Source organism: Dendropsophus ebraccatus, chromosome 7, assembly GCF_027789765.1.
Source record: "Dendropsophus ebraccatus isolate aDenEbr1 chromosome 7, aDenEbr1.pat, whole genome shotgun sequence".
Lineage (NCBI taxonomy): Eukaryota > Metazoa > Chordata > Amphibia > Anura > Hylidae > Dendropsophus > Dendropsophus ebraccatus.
Genome location: NC_091460.1, coordinates 24,648,434 through 24,660,655, shown reverse-complemented (window position 1 = coordinate 24,660,655; position 12,222 = coordinate 24,648,434). Strand labels below are relative to the sequence as shown.

The window sequence follows — 12,222 nt, the reverse complement described above, 5'->3', positions numbered from 1 at the left end:
TATCCATCTATGCTTCCATAACTTGGAATGCTTCCATTTTCTGGTGCCATGTGTTCCTGGTATTCCTACCACATTGTCCGTATTTCTTATGTCCATGATTCTGTCTTTCCCATAATTGCTGCTGCATCCAGCTGTCTAATGGAGTTTCTCCTATTTCATGATATAAAATTTTTTCTGTTGTATATGGTCGGATACTAAGCTTGATGCCTACACAGTAAATTTAGAGTTGTGAAGATGCTTATAACCTTATAATTGAACTACCCAATTCAGCTCCCACACCATAAGACAAGACTGAAAAAGTGTGAACATGAGGTATTACACTTGTCATATGCTGGTAATCACCTTTAATTACTTTTCTTATCATTTCTCAAACATGAGTAATGAGTGACATCTTTCAAAATGTAGTCACTAAGGCAATCAGCCAATCTTGCCAGTTTCTCCTTCCACCACCTCCAGGAAACAACTAGTTTGTTAGGAGAAGCCATGGCCATCCATACATTTTCCTGTTATTCAAATGAATATTTGTCCAGGTTATTCAAGGATAACTCAAATCTACCAGAAAAGCTTCTCATATATGTGGGGATGTCCATATACCCTACTGTGGCACTACACACTGCTTGCTTAGTAGGCAACTAGATATATGCCTATCCATGCTGTTAGTTTCTTTAGAGGGTGTTGCATGGGAATGATTTTCAGAAAAGGTCAAACAAGTTGTGAAGTCATTGTATCTTTAACCCCTTCCCGCACGAGGACGTAACTACAGCCAAAAGAAATTGAACACTGATCTTATCGATCTATGCTGTATATCCTATACAGCATAGATCTCTATGAGAGATCAGTGTGCATATACTAGAAGTCCCCCAGGGTCCCCCAATTTTCCTGGGTTAAGGGTTGAAATTCAAGAGATAGGCTGGAAGCGGCTGCTGTCACATACTGATAGAGCTAATAAATGGGAAATCTTTAAATCCACATGAAATAACTATGGCTAAATTTATTTCTATAGGTAACAAATGTAATTGATTAAAATCAAATCCTGCATGGCTTACAACTGAGGTTAAAAGGGCTATAAATAACAAAAACAAAGAAAAAAAAGGGCATTAAAAAACAATACAAATCAGAAGGGTCAGCTGTAGCCTTAAAGAATTACAGAGAGGTCAATAAAACCTCTAAAAAAGTAATAAAAGCAGTATTAACAGATATTAATACATCATAACATGTGGGAAAACACTCTAGTATAGGGATTCCCGTCCGTGCTGTCCGTACTTCACAGAGCAAAAACAGGATGTGTGAACTGAAGAAGGAGCATAAGGAAGCTGCTGAAGAACCTCTTTCAGGGTAATGCATAAGTGGTGTGTGTGTGTGTTTATGGGGGGGGGGGGGGTTGTAGCTGCCACAGGTAGAAGAGGAGGTGAAGAACGGAGCCAGTGTTGTGTGCATCTCTGCCTGTCTGTTTGTATGTGCGTGTGTCTCTTCCTGACTGTGTGTTTTTCTGCCTGTGTATATGTATGCGTTTGTGCCTGTGTGTAAAAACGTCCATGTGAGCAGAGGGGTTGGTTATGAAAACAGAAGTGCTGCTCTGTAATGCTGGTTTACAGGTGGAACAGTATGTATTAAAGAAGTGTAATGTTGGGTAGTACAGGTGGAACAGTATTCATTGGTGCAATGTGATGTTGGTTTACACAGTCTGTGTGTTGTTGGGTTATATACAGTAGATGGAGCTATATGTATAAATGCAGTGTGATGTTGGGTTATGCAGGTGAAGTAGTTTTTTTGCTGCACTGTTATTTTGGTTTACTACAGGTGAAACAGTATTAATTCTTCACTATGGTGATGATTTGGCGCTGAGACATTATGGGCACTACATGGTGGTATATAGGACTGTGTAGTAGTATGCCTTTGTTGGTGGGCCAACAGCATCAACATGGATCGCCTGATGAGGCCTGAGAACAAAAAGTTTGAAAAACCCCTTCGTAGACCATGTACAATGGGTGATGCCATTTAACAACCCCCACACTTCCCACCCCAATATGAGAGCCAAATAAGAATCAGGAATGAAATCATAGACTTAAAGAGTATATTGTTTCTATAGACTTATATTCTATGACATTGAAAGCTCTACTTTTCTGCATGTTCCTGTTTTCCATGTTATACAGACCATTTCCTGCCTTCTACAAATATGTCCTGGCTTTCATGAAATAAACAAGAATCCAGATATATTACCCAATGTGACTCTGGGATACCATGTGATTGATCCGTGTAACAGTGTGAATAAAGCCATAGAAAGCTTGTTTGATGTCCTATCTGGTCCTGGTGATGGCATCCCAAATTATTCTCATCGAGGCTCTGAGAAACTGGCCGGGATTATAGGAGATCATAATGTGGAGACTTCTTCCTTTATGGCACATATAGTGAACATTTATAGATACACACAGGTAAGAAACCTGGAATAACTAGCTGTTTCACAATATAACTAGTGTCATGTCACAAGATTATAATTTAGATTTTTTTTTACTTCAACTTGTTTGCCAAGCGTTAAGAGCTAGAAAGCCTCCTCGCTCCCCTTCCTATCTCTATTCATCTTGTCAGCCAAGCCTTAATTTTAAATGTTGCACCCATGCAAAAAATTGTATGCACATCACAGTAACAAGATTTAGGAACAGGCTGTTTCAAGGAAAAATCTACTTTTCCCCTATCCACAGGATAGGGAGAAAGTAAGAGGTCGCTGTGGTCTGACCTCGGTACCCCCCACAATCTCTGTAACAGGAAAGACAAAATAGGCAAGAGGCAGCATTCCGTGCGATACCGCAGACAGTAAGGTAGGGAGTAGGTAAGGTAGGTAGGGCAGATTGTAGTGGGGTAGCTTACCTTGATGCCACTTGGGCTTAGTGCGTATCAACCAGAATTAAGGGGTACAGATGTGTCTGATGCAACGCCTGAAGTCCACGATGGTGATTGCAAGCTGGCTGGAGAACTAAAAACAGGATGCTCCCATGTAGGAGCCAGTGGGTACAAACTTCAAAACTAAAAACATGTAAAAATGTTTTAATGAAATGCACATATGATGCGTTTTGGGAATCAAAAGTTTAAGTATACACATAAAAGGGCGCCAATCCCGCCCACTCCTTTGCAATAAATAAATAAAACACTTTTATCACTCTATGATATATCCAAACAGTTACATGTCACGCCTATTGTAATAGGGTAGAAGGTGGCTGTACAATAATGTAAATAAAACACAGAAATGCACATGTTTACAGTGTTAGGCTATGTTCACACAACATATATTTCCTTAAAATACCGTGATTATTCCGAAAATATATGTTGTGTGAACATAGCCTAACACTGTAAACATGTGCATTTCTGTGTTTTATCTACATTATTGCATGCTATTTTTATTTATTTATTTATTTTTTGTTTTTATTTTTGATCTCTTATTTTTGGCTTCTGTATTAAGAATAGAACCATGGGTACAGCACATGACCTGCAGCTCTATTCATTTCTATAAAGCCAACGGAAAGAGTCGAGTACAGTGCTCTATTTATAATACAGAAGCCTGGGGCCTGATAAGGAGATCCGCGGGGGGTACAGAGGTCGGACCCCGCCATGAACTCCTACTTTTCCAATATCCTGTGGATCTTAATTAAGCAGGGACTGAGATATAAACTACTGGTAACACTTAAGAACAAAAGGCCAGATAAAACATTGGTTTAAAGCATTAAAATATGTCCCCTAGTTCTAGAACAAGATTCTTTTAACAGATTAAAACAGGGTTAACTTGTACTAAAAGAGGGAGAGGAAAAGAAAGGGCTCCTAATAAAACACAATATCTGGCATTTCTGGCCAAAAAAGGGGGACAATCTTATCGTCATGTGCTGAACAAACTGTTGTATCTACTTTGGTGGAATGATCATAGCCTATTCTCTTTCGGCAGAGGTTGCACAATTAGACTTTTAATCTAAAGATGCTTGTACCCAGATCTTCCACCCCCACCCCGGCGACACTCGTACCACTACTACCCCATGAGCTTTCTCTCTTTTTGTCAGTTTTTAAGCCCATACTGTGACTAGCATTAGCATATTCAGCCTCTGAGTTGATCACAGCACAGTAGAATATAAATTTATTTTGAAAAAAAAAAAAAAACTCACTGCCCAAGAACACATTTTGTGCAGATGATTTTTTTTCTTGCTGCTGAGCCACTAAACACGACTGAAGATAGTTTTTCTAATGTCATAGGTTTTGCGGCACTAGCAATGGCAATAAATTCCCAAATGCACAGTGCAATACAAAACATAGTTTAAATTGCCACATGATACAACCTTCTATACAAGGTCAAAGAGTATCCATGTCCGACCTACTGTACAAAGTGTTAGCCATTTCATTTTGCATACCCTGTCTAACATTTCCCCCCACACACACACTACTTTAACTCACTCAAAACTTACAAATCACTATCTCTATGAAAACTCTGTCTGAAACGTCTTCAAGCTCTTGTGAGGAAATAGCTGTAGTTCCCAGTTTTGTCCCTATACTCTATCCCTACCCTATATATACTGTATATATGCCGAGATTTTAAATCAAATGCTAACATTTGGAAAATTTTGGGTAAACTTTAGTGATATTTTCCCTGCCCAAATACGTTTGGACCTAACTCCATATAATCATCTTTCTTTTATATTTTATCTAGATCACCTATAGCACCACTGATCCTTATTTATCCAACAGGAATATCTTTCCGTCCTTGTATCAAATTCTTCCCAGAAATCACATCCAGTTCACAGCAATTATTACGTTACTGAAGCACTTTGAATGGACCTGGATTGGTGTGGCTGCATCTGATGATGATGATGGAGAAAACCAAGTTCAGGAACTAAAGAAAACGGCAGCTATTCATGGCATCTGCATCGAGTTCATCATCCCAATCCCGAGGTATACCATCGGAAAAGGCAATAAGCTTCCAGATAAGAGCATGCAAACTCTTCTCAAATCAACCTCAACGATTATGGTTTTGTGCGGCACGCTTCCGATGACTGAAATCAATGCTTTAAAAACAATTTGCAGCTTCAAAGCAAAAACTCTGATTATACCAGTGGGTTCAATTGTTCACATTCTATTAGCCCAAAAAGTGAAGAAATCATTGGACGGAAGTCTGGTGTTTTCACTACCAGTAAAAAAAATTCCACTTTTAAAAATATTTCTAGATGATATAAGTTTCGAAACACGTCCGAGTGATTTTTTACTCCAGTCTATTTTCTCCTATCATTTCCAATGTCTGTCTTCAAACAGACTATTAAACATATTAGGACGGTCATTTATGAGAGTGAATTTACAAAATTGCAGCAAAAGCTTTAAGCTAAATGATTATAAGAGGCACATCTATATCACTAACAGACTGACAACAACTGTCCAGATTTATAGAGCTGTTTATGCTTTGGCGCATGTTCTGCATGAAATGCAATTGTATAGAACTAAATATCACACCAACAAAAACAAGAACAATCTCAGACACATATACAAGGTAATAAAAGTATATAAAATAATCAAAGTAAAAATGACATAGAAATATCTGAATAAACATGCTGGCGAACATTATTTACTGTAGGTAGTCCTATGTCCTTTATCCTTTTTATACGTTTCATTTAATAGTAAATGCCTAAGTATGAGCACTTTCGCATGGACATGACTTTTTATTTTTATTTATTTAATTTTTTCCAGAATGTCATTTGATGTAAAATTGGCAATTACATTTTTTTGTGTGTGTGTGTGTGTGTTTTAACATTGTTAAGTGAGACAGACTAGTCTGGAGTGGCAGACTAGTCTACCTAAGATGGGGCAGCATCATGGCCAGTGATTGGTTGAGTGGGCTGTCACCTCCAGACCTCTCTGCAAGGGTTTATCGATATTAGTCGAACATGACGTTTATTGTTCGTATTCGGCAATCACAAACAATTTGTTGGATGATCAGAATGGTTATAATGATCATTTTCAAACATGCAAATGTTTATCTTGCGATCTACGCAACTGCTCAACTTACCTCCCAACAATTTGAAAGAGCCAATGAACATGTGGGGAAAGAAGGACATGTCAGGTAATGTAGTAGCCATGTTTACAACTGGCATTATTGTAATTGGCTGTATGATTAGCGTCATCACGTACGTTACGTACATGCTATAAAAACGCAACAATGAGGCGAATTTTCTCACAGTCTTTCCAGATTTTTGTGCCGTTCAGTAGGAAGAGTGACACGAGCAGGGACAGCGTCTGAATTTAGATTGGCAGCAATATTCACAGTGAAGGGAGGGTGACAGAATCCCGTGTTTTAGCACTATAAGGATTAATTTCTTAACCCTGTAGTGACCAGGCATCCATCAAAGTCTATCTTGTCCATTATCTTCACAATGTATTTGAGTTCTCTGAGGCCAAAAGGGGAGGCTCGCTGAAACATTTTGACTTGCTGAGGTGACTGTACCCTGTGGCCCAACATTCCTTGCGCTTATTGCATGACATGTATGCGCATCACTCCGTGTATACGCACAGGTGAATAAAAGATACCCTAATGCTACAACCTTGTAATTGCTCCGCTATTGCGTATTTTATGCTTTGCAACTGATGATCTGTACGCACCGAAATGTACACTTCTATTGTACGTTCATTATTCGTTTGTGAATGTTCGGCAAAGGCAAGCCAAACCAATCACAATTTTTTTTTTTTTTTATCTTCGTGTTCAGGATCAGAATTTATGCATTTTTTTTAGTCTTTAGGAAAAGTTAATTTTCAAGACCCCACTGGAGAAAAGGTTTTCTTTAATGAGAAAGGAGAAATGACCTCAGAGTTTGAAATAAGAAGTTTTGAACCTATACCTCTGGAAAATTATCATATAAAAAGAGTTGGCAAGTTCACTGCAACTTCTCAAAAGCAGAAGCTTGTTTTGTTCAAAACTCCTCAATACTGGAAATATGCTGAGGTTCGCATTTTTATATTACTATGACAGCATTTTAGCCTTAAAGGGGTTGTTCGGCCAGGACCCTTTTTTTGGTAATGCCTGGACAAAGGGTGAGTGAAAACAATAACATTTGCTTACCTCCCTGGCTCCAGTGCTGCCGCTTGCTGCCTGCATTCCATCGCTTCGGTTCCCTGGTGTGTGGGCACTTGTAGGTGTTCGGACATGATGTCTAAAGCCCGTTCAGCTATTCGGCAGCTGAAGCGGTGCCTCGCTTCTGTCCCTGAGTGGCTGAGTGGGTCTGGAACGTCACGTTTCAATACCTGTAAGCAAGTTCCCAACAGGGGACCAGAGCAATAAAATGCAGGCAGAATTGGCCCTGCAGCATTGGAGCCAGGGAGGCAAGTGAATGTTATTATTTTCACCCGCCTATGTTTCTGACAATCAATATAATCTGTGTTATTTGTCCTGGAAGTCTTCCATGCACTCTGTTTAGATGTTTTTCCCCCATACTTTCTGTGTTGGTAGCTTTGGTACCAGAAGAAATATTGCAAATCTGACTGTGGCCATAGATACATGACCACCTTGCCATTAGAAAAACCCACCCTTGATTCAATATAAAGGCTTTCAAGATGGTGGCCATGTTACGTAAAAAGACTTAAAGATAGGCCCCTCATAACTTGCTGGGGTATTCACATATGTCATTTGCCTTTTTGTTTCTGAAATAAAAGGGTGGTCTGAGACCTTTGACTCATCCTGTATTTAAATTGACAGAGACCCATCTCTGTCTCTGTTTGAGACTCTAAATTCCAAACTTCTCAAACAATACAGTCCTTATGACAGGTGCAAGGAGGTTGCTATGGTGAGCAGCTACTGGGAAGTGATCCCTACTGACCTCCCCCACATCCCCCCTCCTAGCCATCTCCATGCTGGGGGCAACATGGGGGGAAAAAAGCCACAGCAGAACGATCCTTCCTCAAACCCCTCTCCCCACCCTCGCACTGCCGAAAAATATTGAGGTATGGAAGCCTAACAGAACATAAACACAGATGAAACAAATTGAAATAAATAAATAAATACTTAAATAAATTTTAATAATATATTTCTAAATGTCTATTTCTAGGCCCCTTTGTCAAAGTGCTCAGCAGACTGTCCTTCAGGTTACAGAAGAATCTTTAACAGTAGAGTATGTAAGTGTTGTTTTGGCTGTCTCCAATGTCCAGAGGGTGTAATTTCAAATGATACAGGTAAAAAAAAAATTCCTTTACATTTTACGTCAGATTCAGACACCGGGAGCCTAGTCAAGAGTAATTATGTGCCTAATGTCCTAAGACTAGGGAGTGGGCTTTCACAAACAGCTTTTAATGACAGGTTTTTATTCTGTTTTGGTCACATCCGGTTTCCTACCTAGTTTTCCTTTCTAAAGACTCTCCCACTCTAGTCTTGATACCCACAATCCAGAAATAGAAGACGACTGAAGACTTCTGTTTCCTGGTGCTCACTTCCTGAGAACTCATGTCTCGCAATTAAGCTGCAGCATTGGTGACATCATGCATCCATTTGACAAAACCATACTCACACATGATAAACGAGATACACACTTGCCGCCCCCCATGCCTCAGAAGGATTACTTCCGAGATGTGAATTAACAGAAAGTGAGCCCCGGGAGTAATATTGTTTAGCTTTCTTCTGCTCCCCGGACAATCCTTTTTAATAATATACCAATTACATAGAATGTGTGTGTGTGTGGGGGGCTTAGATATGTTCATAGAAAGAGAAATGAGCCATGATAAGGGGATCATATACAAATGTTGGATCTGTTTTATACTTTATTCTGATGTATTACATGTAAATAATAAGCTGCCATATTTTTATTGTAGATCAAGGGACCTGCCAGAAGTGTCCAGAAGATCAATGGCCGAATGACAACAATCAATGTGTATTAAAGCCAGTTGAATATTTATCCTACACCAGTGACCCCATAACTATTATCATTTCCAGCATTTCTTTATTTTTCTTCATTATTACCGCTATTATTTTGGGCATCTTTATTCTCTACAGAGCCACCCCAATCGTCAAAGCCAACAACCAAACTCTGAGCTTCTGTCTATTAGCCTCTATTATGCTGAGTTTCCTCTGTGTCTTCTTGTTCATGGGTCGTCCTCTCCATGTAACCTGCATGCTTCGCCAGACTTCATTTGGAATCATTTGGTTATTCTAGTCTACATGGCCTTCAAAGCCACAAAACCCGGATGTACCTGGAGAAACTTCATCAGTGCTAAACTTTCCAGCTCTATAGTTATTATTGCTGCTCTTCTCCAGGTTATCATCAGTACAGTCTGGTTATCTGTTTCCCCTCCATTCCCAGAAGCCAATACTCACATCTATTAAGACAGAATTATTCTTCTCTGTAATGAAGGGTCAATGTTAGCGTTTTATGTCTCCCTGGCTTACATGGGGATTCTTACTATGTTGAGCTTCCAATTTGCCTTCATGTCCAGAAATTTACCAGATAGTTTTAATGAAGCTAAAAACATCACATTCAGCATACTGGTTGTGTGCAGCGTCTGGGTGGCTTTTATCCCGGCCTATATGAGTGTTACTGGGAAGAATACAGTTCTTGTAGAAATATTTGCTGTAATATCTTCAAGTGTTGGTATTTTAGGCTGCATATTCTTCCCGAAATGTTATATAATACTGGTCAGACCAGATTTAAATTCTAAAAGCAGTTTGCTTAGATAATGTGAACATTCAGTATCAATAAGTTATACATTATAAAATATGGGATGGATATTAAAGGTCTTAAAAAATAAAAATTATGTACTTTTAAAATTTAAAATTGCTTATAAGAAATAAAGTCCTTGAACATTAGTTAATAAATAACACGTATTCTCATTTTTAAACATCCCTTTTACTGTTTAAGGCTATGTTCACACTACGTAAGTACCGAAGCAATCATAACCGTTGTTGCCGATTTGCAACAACGGTTGTGATTACTACTGTACTTATGTAGTGCTGCATCTAAGGGAATCCCAGCCGGAGTGTATACACATAGTATAGGCTCCGGCAGGGATCATTAGCGCTGCCACAAGAAACTGACATTTCAGCTTTTTGCGTCCGCTATTCACCGAATAGCGGGCGCAGAAAGCCCTGTCAGTTCACACAATGTGTGCAGCGGGGAATTCAGGTGCGGATGCGCCCGCATACGAATTCAGCGGCAGTGAAGATCATCCGACCGGTACTGCAGTACTGGCCGTGATTAGTGATGAGCGAATACTGTTCGATCGAATAGATATTCGATCGAATAGTGAGATATTCGAATATTCGATATTCGTACAAATAACCCGCGAATATTCGATAAATATTCACCCTCCAAATGGTCAAATAGATGTTTTTCACTAATCGAATACTTGTTCCCATAGACTTTAATGGGATCAAATATTCGATCGAATATTCGAACATTCGCGGGATATTCGTACGAATATCGAATATTCGAATATCTCACTATTCGCTTATCACTAGCCAGGATGATCTTCTCTGACACCGGCTGGATCACGGAACGGCCAGGGTCTAACAACGTGTGAACATAGCCTTAATTATGCAGATGTAAGAATACTGGTAAGATGAGCAGAAATCATTCAAATTTTCAAGAAAATGTACAACCCTATTATAAGAATATATTAGAGCCGACCTGTCCAGGGTTTTAGCTGTTTAAACTAAGTGCAAGGTTGCATCGGGCTTCTTAGTTTTATTTCATGCATTCATTGCTTTAACAGATGGAGCCCTCACCCTCCGAGATAGCTGTCTCTTTCTTATAATGAAAATGAGCTCCAAAAGTGCAGGGAATGTTTCTCCTGGACACAAAAGCCCAGCTATGAAAATCCCATCACTTACCTGCAACACCCCTATGCTCACATCGATCTGCCTTCAGCTGCTTTAATGACATCCACTTAGCTATACTTTAAACTTCACCTACTGATATCCCATATGAATGTTCGGCAAACCATGCACGATTCTCTGAGCTTCTCCAGGCTGCCTCTAGGGCTTTTATGAGCTGTCATAAGCCCAAGCACAGACCAGTCATTGATAGAGACAATTGAATAGTATTCGATCCAATAGCTATTCGATCAAATACTGCACTATTAGAAAGATTTGAGTTTGATCGAATATCGGGAGCTATTCGAATCGAATCGAATATTTCACTATTTGCTCATCTCTAGTCATTGAAGCTCCTGAGAGAAGTAAAGCTCTAAATAGGCAAAGATGAAAGTTAACCTAGTTGTATCTAAGCAGTTGGAGACACATAAAAGTGAGTACAGGGGCGTTCCAGTAAAGTGGTGGGATACACATAGTTGGGCTTTTGCATCCATGGGAAATAACCCTGTGCTTTTTTTATATATATATCATTTCCATATTCATTAATTAAAAAAAAAAAAAAAAAAAAACTCTCTCTCTCTCTTTAAAATTGTATGTAACATATTTATGACTCACAGGTCACAAGAATGTAGAATGGGAGGGAAATGTTTGACCTTAAATAATGGCAACTGGGACAGCAGGGGAAGCATACCTGGGTGCATCTAACATGCCACAGTCGTAATATTACGCCACTATTACAGCCTATCAATTATACACTTCAAACAGAATATAACCTCTATGTAAAGTGGAAAGAATTCATGGAAACCTTCTGTTCTTACAGTAGTATGGACAGAAAGCCACATTTTAAGGCAAGAAACATTTTCATGCACCCCTTTAAAATAAAGTTGCTTATGACAACAACAGATGGCAGAGGCAAGGGGGAAATCATACAGCATCCATCGCTAACTGTCATTATGTGTTTGATGCCGTCCAACACGTTCTCTTTAAATTTTCAAAGTCCTCTGCCACTTCCATATGCCCTTATTACACATAAGGGAGTGTGGGTCTCATGGCACACATGGAGTATACAGCCGTATACCTTCTCTGATGTATAATAGGAATGCCCTACAGAAGACAGCAGGCGTTAGACTTTAGGTTGAGCACAGCATGCAGAACAGTAGCACCACGCTTTAATTCTTTGCCTTGGCACACAAGGAGTATACAGCCGTATATGATATTTAGACAGATAGACTGCAGCCTATTCCTCACAGTGAATACACTCCAGCTGCCTGCCTGAACACATCTATGGGGCCTATGTGCTTCAAGCCAGTTTAACAGCTGTATATCTTTAGATAAATGTTTTCCTTCTATAGCTTTAGCCCTAACAAGGGCTTTTGTGGTTCTCTCCTGCCTAAAATCACCTAATACCT

General features: G+C 39.4%; 1 pseudogene; it reads left to right on the top strand.

Annotated features, from left to right (window-relative positions):
* The first annotated feature begins 1,282 nt into the window (after positions 1 to 1,282).
* LOC138796517 (vomeronasal type-2 receptor 26-like) lies at positions 1,283 to 9,679 on the top strand (annotated as a pseudogene).
* The last annotated feature ends 2,543 nt before the right edge of the window (positions 9,680 to 12,222 follow it).